The sequence below is a fragment of the Rhinopithecus roxellana genome, chromosome 13, assembly GCF_007565055.1.
Source record: "Rhinopithecus roxellana isolate Shanxi Qingling chromosome 13, ASM756505v1, whole genome shotgun sequence".
Classification (NCBI taxonomy): Eukaryota; Metazoa; Chordata; class Mammalia; order Primates; family Cercopithecidae; genus Rhinopithecus; species Rhinopithecus roxellana.
In genome coordinates this window covers 10,021,075-10,038,309 of record NC_044561.1, presented here as the reverse complement: position 1 = coordinate 10,038,309, position 17,235 = coordinate 10,021,075, and the positions used below count along the sequence as shown (strand labels likewise).

The 17,235-nt window shown below is 50.6% G+C and overlaps 1 pseudogene; it reads right to left on the bottom strand.

The window, feature by feature from the left end:
* Positions 1 to 356: 356 nt before the first annotated feature.
* Positions 357 to 16,835, bottom strand: LOC104666868 (annotated as a pseudogene).
* Between the last annotated feature and the right edge of the window lie 400 nt (positions 16,836 to 17,235).

The following is a 17,235-nucleotide window of genomic DNA, read 5'->3' as shown; positions in this document are numbered from 1 at the left end:
TGTTTTTTCCCTTATAAATGCACTTGGAAAAGGAAGGTTATCTGGAGGAGGAATCTCTCAAAGTACAACACAGGAGAAAGACAATATCGCAATACAGAAATTTTATTTATTTTTTGAGACGGAGTCTCGCTCTGTCACACAGGCTGGAGTGCAATGGGGCGATCTTGGCTCACTGCAAGCTCTGCCTCCCGGATTCACGCCATTCTCCTGCCTCAGCCTCCCGAGTAGCTGGGACCACAGGGGTACGCCGCCACGCCCAGCTAATTTGCAATACAGAAATTTTAATAGGTAATTAGCTCTTCTAACGTTATGGTAGGGAATACAGAGGGATGGTTGCCTGCCGCACCCTCCCCTCACTATTCTTCGCCTTCTTCAGCCTCAGCTTCCATGGAATCCATGCCCACCTCTTCATAATCCTTTTCCAGAACTGCCAGATCCTCGCGGGCCTCGGAGAATTCCCCCTCTGCCATGCCTTCCCCCACCTACCAGTGCACTAAGGCGCACTTGGTCGAACTTATGATCCAGGCAGGCCCAGGCCTCCGCGATGGCCATGGTGTTGCTCAGCATGCACACCGCCCACTGCACCTTGGCTAGGTCTCCCACAAGGACTACCGTGGGGGGCTGGTAGTTAATGCCCACCTGTCAGAGATGGGCAGTATAGAATGAAGTTTATATTGGCCTCAGAAATGGTAGCTCATTAAAAATTAGAGCTGTGGACCAGTTTCAACACTGTGTTTTAAGAATTTTTGGCATTATCTGTTATCTATTGACAATATCCTTTTTTTTTTTTTTTTTTGAGACGGAGTCTCGCTGTGTCGCCCAGGCTGGAGTGCGGTGGCGCGATCTCGGCTCACTGCAAGCTCCGCCTCCCTGGTTCCCGCCATTCTCCCGCCTCAGCCTCCCAGTAGCTGGGACTACAGGCGCCCGCCACCGCGCCCGGCTAGTTTTTTGTATTTTTAGTAGAGACGGGGTTTCACCGTGTTAGCCAGGAGGTCTCGATCTCCTGACCTCGTGATCCGCCCGTCTCGGCCTCCCAAAGTGCTGGCATTACAGGCTTGAGCCACCGCGCCCGGCCGACAATATCCTTTTTTAAAGAATTTTTGGCATTATCTGTTATCTATTGACAACATCCTTTGATGACTTCCTTTTTTTTTTTCTTCTTGTTCCTCCTTTTTTTTTTTTTTTTTTTTGTTGTTGTTGCTGTTGTTGTTAAGACAGGGTCTAGCACTGTTGCCCAGGCTGGAGTGCAGTGGTGCAATCGCGGCTCACTGCAACCTCTGTCTCCCAGGTTCAAGCGATTCTCCTACCTCAGCAACCTGAGTAGCTGGGATTACAGCCATGTAAGATGGAGCTCGGAAGACGGAGATTTCAGTGAGCCGAGATTTTGCCATTGCACTCCAGCCTGGGCTACAGAGTGAGACTCTGTCTCCGAAAAAAAAAAAAAAATATATATATATATATATGTGTGTGTGTGTGTGTGTGTGTGCCCCATATTACCCATACAGTAAAACACATGAACAAGAATGAGAACCCTGTCTTGGGATATAAATACATCCAAGGTATACTGTATACTTTGTAAAAAAAAAAAAAAAAAAAAAAAAAAAGTGAGTTGAAGTCTGTATTTATGTGCAAAAAAATCTATGTAGTAACATACACAGGCTAGAGCCTTGGGCGGCTAGGGGTAGCATCATGCTGGAGGAGGACAAACGCCTGCCGAGGCGGTGACCCTACCCTGCCCTAACAAGCACTTAGCAGTTAGCAGCAGCTAGATACAGACAGACTCCACAGGAGTTGGAAGGGGCAGAGAGAAAGGTTTGTACCCTGATCAGGGAGTGTTCTCCCACAACTCTAAGGCCAAGCCGATCAGCCCTTCCAAGTGGGAGTGCTGCCAGCTTTCTGTTTACTGTGACCACCTGTGTGCAGTGATTGGGCCTGTCACCCGCAGGAAAGGGACATACATATCTGCTGGCCACTGCCAACATCACCTGTATAACGAGAGATTACTATGCCTTGAATATGTACAGAACGTTTTTCAGAGGACAGAAGCAGCTCTGGGGAAGAAGAGGACTTCAGCTTTTCAGTCTTCCGCATTCTTTTAGTATTTTGCCACATATCAGGTTTTTTTTGTTTGTTTTTTGTTGTTTTTGAGACAGGGTCTCACTCTGTCACCCAGGCTTGAGTGCAGTGGTGTGATCTCGGCTCACTGCAACTTCTGTCTCCTGGGTTCAAGCAATTTTCCCACCTCAAGTGATCCGCCTGCATCAGCTTTCCAAAGTGCTGGGATTACAGGTGTGAGCCACCACGCCCAGCCCATATCTTTTGTTTGTTTTTTTTTTGTGTTTTGTTTTTTTTTTTTTTGAGATGGAATCTTGCTCTGTCATTCAGGCTGGAGTGCAGTGGCACAATCTCAGCTCACTGCAACCTCCACCTCCTGGGTTCAAGTGATTCTCCTGTCTCAGCCTCCAGAGTAGCTGGAATTACAGGCAACCACCACCACACCTGGCTAATTTTTGTATTTTTAGTAGAGACAGGGTTTCACTATGTTGGCCAGGCTGGTCTTGAACTCTTGACCTCAGGTGATCTGCCTACCTCGGCCTCCCAAAATGCTGGGATTATAGGCGTGAGCCACTGACCGCACCCAGCCTTTTTTTTTTTTTTTGAGATAGGATCTTGCTATGTTGCCCAGGTTAGAGTGAAGTACAGTGGTGCCATCTTGGCTCACTGCAGCCTCAACCTCCCAGGCTCAAGCAGTTCTCCTGTCTCAGCTTCCTGAGTAGCTAGCACTACAGGAAATGTGCCATCATGCCCAGCTAATTTTTTATTTTTTGTAGAGACAGGGTTTTGCCGTGTTGCCCAGGCTGGTCTCAAAGTCCTGGGCTCAAGCCATCCACCCCATGGATTACAGGTGTGAGACACTGTGCCTGGCCAACATAAGTACCTTTATAATAAAAAACCCAATTTTTTTTTTTTTCTAAGGGTCTTGTTCTGTCACCCAGGCTGGAGTACAGTGGCACAATCATAGCTCACTGCAACATCTGCCTCCCAGGCTCAGGTGATCCTCCCACTTCAGCCTCCCAAGTAGCTAGAACTACAGGTGTGTGCCATCACACCCGGTTAATTTTTTGTATTTTGTGTAGAGATGAGGTTTCACCATGTTCCCCTGGCTGATCCTGAACTCCTGGACTCACGCTTTTTTTTTTTTTTTTTTTTGGTGAGAAAGGGCCTCACTTGGTCATCCAGGCTGGAGTGCCGTGGTGCGATCTTGGCTCACTGTAACTTCTGCCTCCTAGGCTCAAGTGATCGTCCCACCTCAGCCTTCCAAGTAGCTACAGGTACGTGGCATCATGCCTGGCTAATTGTATTTTTGGTAGAGATGAGGTTTCACCATGTTGCCTAGGCTGGTCTCGAACTCCTGAGCTCAGGCGATCCACCGACGTCAGCCTCCCAAAGTGTTGGGATTACAGGCAATGAGCCACTCTGCCCAGTCCCCAAATGTTTTTAAGCATGGAAAAGACTTTGAAAATAGCGTGTCTGAGGCTGGGTACAGTGACTCACGCCTGTAATTCCAGCACTTTGGGAGGCCAAGGCAGGTGGATCACTTGAGTTCAGGAGCTTGACACCAGCTTGGCCAACATGATGAAACCCTGTCTCTACTAAAAATACAAAAATTAGCCAAGTGTGGTGGTGCATGCCTGTAATTCCAGTTACTTGAGAGGTCGAGACAGGAGAATTGCTTACCTGGGAGGCGGAGGTTGCAGTGTGTTCTGTTGTACTCCAGCCTGGGTGACAGAGCGAGACTCCATCTCAAAAAAAAAAAAAAAAAAAAAAGAAGAAGCAAATGGTTGTTAAAGAACATAAGAACATGGCCGGGCGCGGAGGCTCAAGCCTGTAATCCCAGTACTTTGGGAGGCCGAGACGGGCGGATCACGAGGTCAGGAGATCGAGACCATCCTAGCGAACACAGTGAAACCCCATCTCTACTAAAAAAAACACAAAAAACTAGCCGGACGAGGTGGCGGGTGCCTGTAGTCCCAGCTACTCGGGAGGCTGAGGCAGGAGAATGGCGTAAACCTGGGAGGCGGAGCTTGCAGTGAGCTGAGATCCTGTCACTGCACTCCAGCCTAGGTGACAGAGTGAGACTCCGTCTCAAAAACAAAAACAAAAACAAAAACATAAGAACATATGGTTGGCCGGGTGCGGTGGCTCATACCTATAATCCCAGCACTTTGGGAGGCCAAGGCAGGTGGATCACCTGAGTTCAGGAGTTCAAGACCAGCCTGCCCAACATGGCGAAACCCCATCTCTACTAAAAATACAAAAAATTGGCCGGGCGTGGTGGCTCATGTCTGTAACCCCAGCACTTTGGGAGGCCGAGGTGGGCGGATCACAAGGTCAGGAGATTAAGACCATCCTGGCTAACATGGTGAAACCCTGGCTCTACTAAAAAATACAAAAAATAAAAATAAAAAAATTAGCCAGGCGTGATGGCGGGCGCCTGTAGTCCCAGCTACTCGGGAGGCTGAGGCAGGAGAATGGTGTGAACCCAGGAGGCAGAGCTTGCAGTGAGCCTAGTTCATGCCACTGTACTCCTGCCTGGGCGACAGAGCGAGACTCCGTCTCAGAAAAAAAAAAAAAAAAAAAAATTAGCCAGATGTGGTGGCAGGGCGCCTGTAATCTCAGCTACTCAGGAGGCTGAGGCAGGAGAATTGCTTGAACCGCAGAGGCAGGGGTTGCAGTGAGCCGAGATCATATCACTGCACTCCAGCCTGGGCGACAAGAGTGAAACTCCATCTCAAAACAAACAAACAAAAAAGAATGTATGGTAAACCACACTAAGACTGACAAAAAGGAACTTAGAGCAAAGAGAATTCAACAAGGTCCATCTGGAGCTGGACTATCTTCTGGGAGGACAGGAGAGGTTGTACTTTATCTCCCCACAGACTACTGTCTCACAAGACTTAGCTACAACAGGAAACCTCTGCAGAGCACAGCATCTCCCACAGTGCCTGCCAGCTAAGGATGTCTTCACCTTCCAAATGCAACACCAATTGAAAGAAAAATTCCTCTACTCAAGTCGAGAGGCTTAGTAATTAGACACAGAATGGAAGGTTTCACCTCCTACCTGTAACATCTAATATCCAAGGTCTGTAATCCTCCTGTGTAACATGTAATGAACATTCCAGGTTGGTGTAACTGTTGTAGATTTTACCCTTCTTTTTCCTTTTTTTTTTTTTTGAGACAGTCACGCTTTGTTGCCCAGGTTGGAGTGCAGTGGTGTGATCTTGGCTCATTGCAACCTCTGCCTCCCTGTCTCAAGCGATCCTCCCACCTCCGCCTCCCCATTAGCTGTGACTGCAGGCATGCACAACCATACCCCGATAATTTTTATATCTTTTGTAGAGACAGGGTCTCACTATGTTGCCCAGGATGGTCTTGAACTCCTGGGTTCAAGCGATCTTCCCACCTTGGCTTCTCAAAGTGCTGGGATTACAGGCATGTGTCACTGAGCCTGGCGGATTTTACCCTGTTCTATGAATCACTTTAAATCTGTCACTTAAAGATGATTTGCATCAACGTAAGATGAAAAATAGAGATGATCTGTGTCAAGGTGTTGTAAAGTGGCTGACAGAGGGCCAGACAGACCCAAGAAGTTGTGTGTTCAGAGGCAAGCTATGGCCATTCCACATGGGAAAAAGAAGACACATACCTGTGACTTTCTTATATCATTTCAATCTAGAATGATCCTGGAACTTGCAACTCCTCCAGCACCTTCAGAACTCATTGACAGTTACAAATGTGGGATCTATAGCTTTGCCTAATGTGGAAACCACTGTAGACAAGGGCTCTTAACTAACCATAGGGCACAAAGTTGACCAACACAGGTGTGGTGAGGCATTTAGCCTAGTCCTCACAACAGATCTTTGAGCCTGACATTCTGTTATTTGGCTTCCAAATACATGGTACTTTTCTCTTGGTAGACAATGGACTGTAAGCATAGCTAAAGGAGCACCAAATCATCAGTCTGATTGTGTGTGAGGCAGAGGTCTCTGCTTGGTTTGGAGAAAGGGCAAAGACCTGCCTTTGGTCTTCACAGTAAACACTGCACAATGTATTTAAAAATCTTCACAGAAACAGTGTTGCCCAAACTTCAGTGACAACAGGTGACCAAGATGATGTAAAGTGTAAAACCCACTGTTTAAAACACAAAAAATGATACCATAGAACCTGACAAATTACTAAAGTGAGCAGTGGAGTAATGTGGAGGACAGACCAGGACCTGTAGTCAGATCATCTCTGACTTCTCTCTGCATCACTTGCTGCCTGTGAGGCTTCAGACACCTAAAGCTATCTCAGCCTTTGTTTTCTTTCTTTCTTTTTTTTTTTTCTGGGACGGAGTCTCGCTCTGTCGCCCAGGCTGGAGTGCAGTGGTGCGATCTCGGCTCACTGCAAGCTCTACTTCCCAGGTTCACGCCATTCTCCTGCCGCAGCCTCCCGAGTAGCTGGGACCATAGGTGCCCGCCACCACGCCCGGTTAATTTTTTGTATTTTTAGTAGAGACAGGGTTTCACCATGTTAGCCAGGATGGTCTCGATCTCCTGACGTCGTGATCCGCAGGCCTCGGCCTCCCGAAGTGCTGGGATTATAGGCGTGAGACACCGTGCCCGGCCTCAGTCTCTGTTTTCTAAAGTGTAAGATGCTGGTAATATTGCCCCATGAACTTTAAAGGGTGGCAGTAACATATAAGGGAACATAAAGTATTTGGTAAAGTATAAGGCGGTAGGAAATAAATTACTAAAATTATTCTCCTTGCAACCTAGCTGACATGAAAAGGGGTTGTCTCCACAAAGGATGCGGGCCTTCATGGGCAGCATTATTCTGCAGGTCTGCTGCTTCCTGACGGCACAGGGACTCCACCTCACCCAGTACTACCTTACATCCAGTCGGACACCAACCCACAAACTGGTTGGTGCACTTGCTCTTGATGGTGGCGACAACCGCACTGACATCTTTGGAGACCACATCCCCTCGGTACAACATGCAGCAGGCCATGTACTTGCCATGTCGAGGGTCACAGTGACCACCTGATTGGCTGGCTCAAAGCAGGCATTGGCGATCTCGGCCACGGACAGCTGCTCGTGGTAGGCCTTCTTGGCTGAGATGACCGGGGCGTAGGTGGCCAGGGGGAGGTGGATATGGGGGTACGGCACCAGGTTGGTTTGAAATTCTGTCAGATCCACATTCAGGGCCCCACTGAATCACAGGGAGGCCATGATGGAGGACACGATCTGCCCAATCAGATGACTGAGGTTGGTGTATGTGGGACACTTGATGTCCAGATTGTACTGACATGTCATAGGTGGCTTTGCTGTTGACCATGAAGGCACAGTCAGAACGTTCCAGGGTCATGTAGGTGGTCAGGATGGAGTTGTAGGGCTCCACCATGGCCGTGGAGACCTGGGGAGCTGGGGAAATGGCAAACTCTAGCTTGGACTTCTTCCCGTAGTCCACCGAGAGCCACTCCATGAGCAGAGACACGAACCTAGAGCCAGTGCCGCCCCCAAAGCTGTGGAAGATGATGAAGCCCTGTAGTCCGGTGCACAGATCCGCCTGAGAGAAACCAGACAACGTGAGCCAATGCCCGTGGGAGCCACACCACCAACCTCCACCAAGCCAGGGACACTTCTCTTTGCCTCTGAGAGTGGATATCGATTCAGACCATCCATAATGAACACGCATCACACTTTGAAGCAAAGAAAAGCAGACAATACAGATCTATGCACAAATCACTACGCACACTTCATAGTAAGACGTTGCAGACTCAGTCGGACTCAAGATGCTGCTCTAAGTGTTGCGAAAATGACCTTCCCTTCACCATCCAAGGCCTGTTCTCCCATGCAGGACAACGTCCACATGAAGCCTTCTCTTCTTACCAGTTTGCGGATCCGGTCTAGGACCAGGTCTCCTTGCCGATAGTGTAATGGCCTCTGGAGTAATTACTGACTGCATCTTCCTTGTCAGTGATCAGCTGCTCCGGGTGGAAGAGCTGCCTGTAGGTCCCTGTGCGCACTTCATCTACAAAGAGACCACATGTGCTGTGAGGTTTTAAGGCCTACTGTACACCAAGGTGGACACGTTCCAGGACTGTTCACTTCTACAAAGTACATGCTGTTCAAAGTACATGAGCTACATGTTGTAGGTCAACAGTGGCAGTGTCTGGTAGAAAATGTCTCTGTGTGGGGCCAGGCATGGTGGCTCACGCCTGTAATCCCAGCACTATAGGAGGCCGAGGTGGGAGGATCACAAAGTCAGAAGATCGAGAGGCCAACATAGGGAAACCCCGTCTCTACTAAAATACAAAAAATTAGTTGGGCGTGGTGGTGTGCGCCTGTAATCCCAGCTACTCAGGAGGTTGAGGCAGGGGAATCACTGGAGCCTAGGAGGCAGAGATTGCAGTGAGATGGCACCACTGCACTCCAGCCTGGCAACAGAGTGAGACTTTGTCAAAAAAGAGGAAAGGAGGGGAGAGGGAGAGGGAGAGGGGGAGGGGAAGGGTGAAGGGGAGGGGGATGTCTCTGTGTGATAACCAAACCGCAAATGCAATTTAAGGTTCTAGGAAGTTAAAGTCAGCTCTGGTATAAATGTCAGCAGGAACAGTTTCCAGTGAAGGGAGATAAGCTCTTGCACCCCCCGCCCCGCCTAGGTAATTCTATAGGTACATTCGTCTTTCCTACTTGAAGCTACATTAAAGGTTAGAAGTTAGAAATCTGACTGGCTGCAGTGGTTCACACCTGTAATGCTAGCACTTTGGGAGGCCAAGGCAGATGGATCACTTGAGGTCAGGAGTTTGAGATCAGCCTGGCCAACACAGTGAAACAAAATTAGCCGGCATGGTGGTGCACACCTATAGTCCCAGCTACTTGGGAGGCTGAGGCAAAAGAATTGCTTGAACCCAGAATGCACTCCAGTCTGGGTGACAGAGCGAGAGATTGTCTCAAAAAAAAAAGTTTATTATTGCTGTATTTGAGAACTGAAACCCTGAAGCATAGATTAAAGTTGCCTTAAATATACAGTCTAATTAACAGCAGTTACAACTTGCTGTTTTATTATTATTTTTTGAGACAGGGTCTCACTCCATTGCCCAGGCTGGAGGGCAGTGATGAGATCACAGCTCACTGCAGCCTCAAACCTCCTCAGGCTTAGGCGATCCTCCCACCTCAGCCTCCCAAATAACTGGGACTACAGGCACATGTCATCATACCTAGCTAATTTTTTGTACTTTTTTTTTGTAGACATAGGGTTTCGCCATGTTGCCCAGGCTGGTCTTATACTCCTGGACTCAGGCAATATGCTTGCTTCAGCCTCCCAAAGTGCTGGGATTACAGGCATGAACCACCACACCTGGCCAGAGATGCTGTTTTTAAATGAGAAGAAGAGGCAGTTCCTAAGTGGTTTACCAAAAATTGCTCTTTTAAAAAAAATTAAGATGGGTCTCACTGAGGCTGGTCTTCAACTCGTGGCCTCAAGCAATCCTATCACTTCAGCTTCCCTTGCCACAAGAATCTGTATTAAAATAGCATAGGCCGGGCGCGGTGGCTCAAGCCTGTAATCCCAGCACTTTGGGAGGCCGAGGCGGGCGGATCACGAGGTCAGGAGATCGAGACCATCCTGGCTAACACTGTGAAACCCCGTCTCTACTAAAAAATACAAAAAACTAGCCAGGCGAGGTGGCGGGCGCCTGTAGTCCCAGCTACTGGGAGGCTGAGGCAGGAGAATGGCGGTAACCCCGGGAGGCGGAGCTTGCAGTGAGCTGAGATCCGGCCACTGCACTCCAGCCCGGGTGACAGAGCGAGACTCCGTCTCAAAAAAAAAAAAAAATAAATAAAATAAAATAAAATAAAATAAAATAAAATAGCATAAGCTATTGATTGTCCATACATTATTCTTTGCATCACAAATTCCAGGAACGTGAAGATAATACATTAAGCTAGTCAGTAACAAAATGTCTTTAAACAGCTGGCCCCTGGGCATTGGTACAAAGTGTGTTACTGAAGTCCCATATTCATTTTAATCTTTTTCTTCTTCTTATTTTGAAACAGGGTCTGGCTCTGTCCCCCAGGCTGGAATGCATTGGCATTGTCATAGCTCACTACAGGCTGAACCTCCTGGGCTCGGGACCACAGGTGTGTGCCACCATGCCCAGCTATTTTTTTTTTTTTAAGTTTTTGAAGAGATGAGGGTCTCCCGATGTTGCCCAGTCTGGTCTTGAACCTCTGGACTAAAGTGATCCTCCCACCTTGGCCTCCTGAGTCTGGAATTACAGGCGTGAGCCACTGTGCCCTGCCTGAAGTCCCATATTCATGACTCTGGGCCTGATAAATTCTGCATACCCCATATAGCTCAAAGTGCTCCGAGCTATTTTTCCTTTTTTCACTTTCTCAGTGAGGAGTGAGTTTCTGCCCACCAGAAAGGGAGAGGCACATCCCTGCTCAGGGAAGAGCCAAGCTGAGACTCAATACTCATTTTGGAGGACTTTGGAACTGATTCTTCCTTTTTTTTTTTTTTTTTTTTTTTTTTTTTTTTAACAGGATCTCACTGTGTTGCTCGGGCTGGGCTCAAACTCCCAGACTCAAATGATCCTCCTGCCTCAGCATCCTTTGCAGGCTGGGCCTACAAAGCATGCACCACCACGCCCAATTTTTTTTTTTTTTTTTTTTTTTTTTTTTTTTTTTTTTTTTTTTTTTTTTTTTGAGACGGAGTCTTGCTCTGTTGCCCAGGCTGGAGTGCAGTGGCCGGATCTCAGCTCACTGCAAGCTCCGCCTCCCGGGTTCCCGCCATTCTCCTGCCTCAGCCTCCGGAGTAGCTGGGACTACAGGCGCCGCCACCTCGCCCGGCTAGTTTTTTGTATTTTTTAGTAGAGACGGGGTTTCACCGTGTTAGCCAGGATGGTCTCGATCTCCTGACCTCGTGATCCGCCCGTCTCGGCCTCCCAAAGTGCTGGGATTACAGGCTTGAGCCACCGCGCCCGGCCGCCCAATTTTTTTTTTTTTTTTTTTTTTGAGACAGAGTCTCATTCTGTCACCCAGGCTGGAGTGCAATGGCGCTATCTCGGCTCACCGCAACCTCTGCCTCCCAGATTCAAGTGATTCCCCTGCCTCACCCTCCCTAGTACCTGTGATTACAGGCACCCGCCACCACGCCCAGCTAATTTTTGTATTTTTAGTAGAGACAGGGTTTCACCAGGTTGGGAAGGCTGGTCTCCAACTCCCGACCCCAGGTGATCCACCCGCTGTGGCCTCCTAAAGGGTAGGAATTACAGGCGTGAGCCACCGCGCCTGGCCTTGACCTCTTTTCAGTTTGCGAAAGCATCAGCACCAGCATGTCTGTGTACTGTCCTCCAATTAAAAGCCCCTTCTGCACATGGCTAACAGCTCCTCATCCTCCTAATCCTTCTTTCTTTTTTTTAAGACAGGGTCTCATTGTGTCACCCAGGTTGGAGTGCAGTGGTGCAATCATAGCTCACTGCAGCCTTGACCTCCTGGAGTCAAGAAATCCACCTGCCTCAGCCTCGTGAGTAGCTAGGACTACAGGCATGTGCCACTGTGCCCAGCAATTTTTTTGTTGTTGTTATTTTTAGTAGAGACAAGGTCTTCTTGCTACGTTGCCCAGGCTGGTCTCAAACTCCATGACTCAAGTGATCCTCCCACCTTGGTCTTCCTAAGTGCTGAGATTACAGGTGTGAGCCTCCTCATCTTCTAATCTGGGTTCATAGCATCAGGAAGCCTTGCCTGCCTGGCTGAGCTTACTGGACGACCTTGAGCCCCATGTCCTTCCACGGCTCTGGCCATTAGACCTCTCTCTGCCTAGTGGGTCTTTCCTACCAGTCTGAGTGTCCCTTGGAGATCTGAAGTTGACCTCTCTCCATGATCCCAGCACCTAGCATAGGTATAGGAAGGCTGGTTTGAAGAAATACACAGAATAAAAATGGATGGATTAACCAGAGCGCTCAGCCAGCCTGCTGGACTAGCACCCGTGGCTACAGACACTTTTGTTTAGCACCATGGAGAGCTCCCTGCACAGAAGCAAGGACTCAGGGCATTGCCCCTCTCTACCTGAGAACTAGACTCAGCACCCAGCACCAGATTTGATAATACAGGTACTCAAATACATGTGCTTTTCTCTTTACTCAGACACTTCTAGGGCTGGCAGGGTCAGACAGTAATCCCCCACTTTGTAGGGAAGCCCTGTTTTTGCTGAACAGCTCAAGGGTAGGAAGATTCTTTCTTCTACACACTCCTGCAACTGCCAATGCTTGTTCTGTGTGACCCTTGTAGCGGTCCTATGTTGTAGGTGCTACCATTGCCATGGATCAAGTGGGGAGGCAGAGACCCAAGCTCCTTCACCTCTCAAGGGAGTTGGGCCCTCCCACAGATCTCCTTCTGGAAAAAAAAAATGGCCTTGCTGGGCCTGTCTATTTCCAGTCCCCAACCACCTCCCTCATGTACATGTGTCTGTTTGTGAAGCCTTCATAGCACCTTAGCTTCCAGGCCCTCCATCCTGGCTGTCTCTCTGGCACTTGCCCTTTTACTGTGCCGGTCCAAAGAGACACCTATATTCAGTTTGTCAAAGTCTGAAATAAGCCTGTCTTTTAATTTCATTGACTCCCAGTAGTAATTTTTTTAGAAGGCAACTTGGTTCTCTGGCAGTTACGCCAGGGCTAATTCTCAAAGGCCAAGTCTGGTGCCATCCCACTCCCTCTAAGCTGCTTGAGCCAGATCAGAGATTCTGAAACACTGCAGAAAAGAGAGTTCTCCTGGGGCATCCATTAAAATGCAGATTCACCGGCATTCTCCTGAGAGTTTGGTTCAGCAGGTCCAGGGCCAGCATCTGCATGCCTAACCCAGGGTCCCAGGTGATCCTTACTATTAGTAGACCATTTGAGGAGAGGCAGGTAGAAGTACATATTCCTGGCAAAGCAAACACTCAGGAGCATGAGAGTGATGAGATCAAGGAATCCCAACCATGTCTGCTACCTCACCTGGAACAAAATCTTCACCCTTTTTTGCCACAGTCAACAGTCCTGCAGCCCCCTCTGCCCTCTACACCCCACAGCCTGGCCACGCTTCCCTGGCTCCCTAGCCTAGTCACACTGCTGTCTGCCAGTCTGCGAAACAGGCCTGCATGCTCACTGTTCCTCTGCTTGAAGTGCTCTCCCTCTGATCTTGCCAAGGCTGACTCCTTCCCACTCTGCACATTTCAGCTTAAATGTCACCTCACAGAGGCCTCCCCAGCCACCTCTTTAAAGCAGAGGGTCCCCCATTCTTCTCCAGAAACAGAAACTATTTGTTTCTTTTGTAGCACCAATAATTACTGAGAATGATGTTGTTAACATTGTTCCTTGAGGCCAGGAACTTGGTTTTGTTCAAGGTGGATCCCTGGTGGCTAAGTCAGCACGCAGCACATATAGCCATGGGTAATGAGATATCTGTGGAAGGAGTGAAGAGTTCCGTGTGGCGGGAGTGGAAGAGGAGTGGGGCAAGGTGGGGCATGGGGAGCAGGAGCCAGAGCACATGCTCCCTGGCGATGTGCAGTGCGGTCCTACCAACCCCCACCCACCCCGCCCCAGGAAGCTGAGCTTTTATGGCCCATGGTACCCTGGGCAGGTGTTACCTGCTTGCTCATTCAGCTTGTTATAGCTCAGGTCCAGGGACTTCAGGTCTGTGTGGGCCAGCAGGAGTTCAGCAAGGTACTGGGCCACCTGCTCCTCCAGGCCTGACATCTGTATCTTCCACATGGCCTGATTCACGGTGAGGGTGGCACAGAGGGCCTGGGCTCCTGCCACTCCCAGCTGGTTCTCCGACAGGTCCACTTCTGGGGGACGGAGCCACTCCTCAGTCAGTGGGACACAAAGGCAGGCACCCCCCTGCCCACGTCCCTCTTCTGCCATCCACCAAACCTCCAGGTCTGAGGCAGAGGAAGGGACCTTATAGGTGAATTGTCCTGGGGTTGGATGGTGGCTCTGGCTCCCAATGGCTGGGTCCCCTCTGCCCCTGACGTCCCCCTCCCTGTGTGCCCACGAGCTTCTGTGTCAAGTGGTTAAAACCGCCTACCTCTTGGTACTATAGAGACTGCTGTGGTGGGGGACAGCCACCCCGTCAATGACTGTGTCTGGCAGTGATATCACCACCCACTTCAGAAGCCCTCACGGCCCCATTGCCAGGATTGGCAATAATAGCCCAGGTGGCCATGCATGGAGCACTTACATGGGTCACACACTCTGCTGACCACTTCAGGAGTGCGTTTCACTTCATGCTCACCACAGTCCCAAGCTTATGAGGTCTTGTGTGGGCCATTTCACAGATTGGAAACTGAGCTGCTTTCATAAGTCACCCTGTTTTCTCAGTGGCAGAGCCAGCATTTGGATTCAGCTCCAATGAACTCACACCTTGCCCACCCCTTTCTTGAACTTCCCAGTCCGCAACTCTCTGTGTTGCAGGACTTTCCACCCTGCATTCAGGCACTGGGAGTCTCTTATGTGCAGGGCAGGGCAGGAGAATGGGTGCCAGCTAGCAAGGAAGGAGAGTGGTGGGGTGCGGTGGGTGAGAAAGGGACTTGTATCCAGCATTGACTGCACAGCGGAGGGTCTAACTCCACCCCACATGCCCCCTCCTGTGATGAGGCCCCTCCTCTATCCACCAGCAACACCAGCAGGCCCCAGGTGACATGGCCTAGCTTTCGGGAGTGGAGGCACATCCCTGAGAAAAGGGAGGACTCAAGCCTGCCCACCTGCCCCAGGCCCAGCACCTACCACAGATGCTGCTGCTTTTGTTCAGGGCACCTGCCAGGGCCTCTGTACCTGCCTCATAGAGCCCATTGTCCCAGAGTTTCAGCTACTTGACATATAGATTGGAGGTCATGAGGAAGCCAGAGCCCGGCACCCTGGGACAGACAGAGCAAACACACTGGCCACTATCCTGGCTCATGCTCCAGGGCTCAGCCCACTCCATGTCCCCGACCTGGAAAGTACCCCGCTTCCTACCTGCCTAAGGGACACCTGCTTCTCCTTTTAGGCCCCGCCCAGGTCTCCCCCTACTCCCACCTCTCCCAGAGCCCCCAGTGGGTTAGAAGCTTGCAGGCTCCCCAACCCTTAATGCCATCTGTCATAGCCTCAATCCCATCTGTCTCCCAGATGTGGAGGGTAGGGCATGACTGGCACAGGCAGAAGCTGGCAAGTATAGGGGACAGACTCAAGGGCACTCTCATGGCTGTTGTCTCCTGGGGCCTCTTCCTGTAAGCCTGGACCCAGTGTCCTTCCAGTGGTACCTGGGGCCCCAGGCCACCATGCGGCAGGTTCAGCTCTGGGGCGCTCCCTTGGCACAGAAAGCAGAAGATGGGCACAATGCTATGGATCCGGCAGGACCTTAGGTAGAGGGTGTCCCCGACCAGTTCTCCAAGCCCATGGGTGCCTGGTAGGAGACAGCAGGATGAATGTGAACCCCTGCATGGCTATAGCCACCTGCCTCCTCCCCTGCCCTGCATCACTACCTGGCCTATTGTTTGTCTCTAGACGCACTGCTTCCTACACTCCTTGGGACCACTGCCCCCATGTGACAGATGGGAACATCGAGGCTAAGGCAACGCAAATCTTTTCCTTAAAGTCATACAGCTGTCAAAAGAAAGCTGGACAACCTGGGCAACATAGCGAGATAAAAAATTATTTAAATTAGCCAGATGTGGTGGTTCCCTGTAGTCTCAGCGACTCAGGAGGCTGAGGCAGGAGGCTCACTGGAGTGCAGAGTTCAAAGCTGTAGTGTTGGCCGGGCGCGGTGGCTCAAGCCTGTAATCCCAGCACTTTGGGAGGCTGAGACAGGCGGATCACGAGGTCACAAGATCAAGACCATCCTGGCTAACACGGTGAAACCCCGTCTCTACTAAAAAATACAAAAAACTAGCCGGGCGAGGTGGCGGGCGCCTGTAGTCTCAGCTACTCGGGAGGCTGAGGCAGGAGAATGGCGTGAACCCGGGAGGCGGAGCTTGCAGTGAGCTGAGATCTGGCCACTGCACTCCAGCCTGGGTGACAGAACGAGACTCCGTCTCAAAAAAAAAACCAACCAAACAAACAAACAAACAAAAAAAAAACAAAGCTGCGGTGAGCTATGATCCTGCCACTGCACTGAAATCTGGGTGACAGAGCAAGACACTGGCTCTAATAAATAAATACATGAATAAAGTACCACAGCTAGTGGTAGCCAATCCTGATAGAGTCAGGCCTCTGCCTGTCTGATGCCAAATTGCACGCTGTGTCTTTTAACCCGATTGCAGACCACAAGTGTTTTGTGAATATTTTCCCGGGGAAAAAACAGAAGTAGTTCTAAATTCTATACATCCATTAGCTTAGTTTTACCTATGGATTGGGAAAACCCAGCTCTAATTGCATTTCAGGCTGGGACAGCCCTTGTTGCACTATCTGGCGGGATTTTGCATTTTAACCTCCTTCTGGAAGCGCCTTCTCATGGTAAAGTTACTAATGCCGCCAGGAGCGCCGAGGGGAGGGCGAGGGGCTGGAGACGCCCCGCAGAGGGCTACGTGCCCTGCTGAACAGGGGTCTCCTGCCTCCTCGGCCCCAGCCCACCTCCCACAACCCCTGTGGGAGAAGCCTCCAAGGGGAGGAGACGGGCCTGGCCCCTGCCCCGTGCACCTTCCGTCTCCAGGTCGGAGTCCGAATCGGCCTCGGGACCCTCCTTGGCCTCGGGGACCCCTGCAAGACGTCCGCAGGCCGCCGTCGCCTCTTCCTCCTGCTCTTCATCCTCCCCAGACCTCTCGCAGGAACCACTCATGGTTAAGCCCTTTTCGCAGCCTCAGACCCTCAGGCGAAGACCGCTTGCCGCCTCACCTAGAGCGCGGCCCGGGGATGTGGGCGGAGTCTGCGGCTGCGCTGACCAATCGAATGTGGCGTCCATCTGCTGGCGTCCGCCACGGCAATTAGCGACGAGCTCCCTAGCGGCGGTCGCCCCGGCAACCCGGTGTTGTTGGTTGCCGTAGAAACCGTGGCTCGCCTCAGCTGAGGCTCCCCGCCTGAGAGGGTAAACTGCACGCGCCACGGGCCATGCACTAGCTTGGGCGCCTTGTGGGCATTTAGCCTCCCTGCCTCCCTTGGGGGTTCCAGCATCGCCCCCCTTTCATGGACTGGGAAACACGCCTGACTCCAGGACTTGTGTTTTCCTCACTGCACTGGGG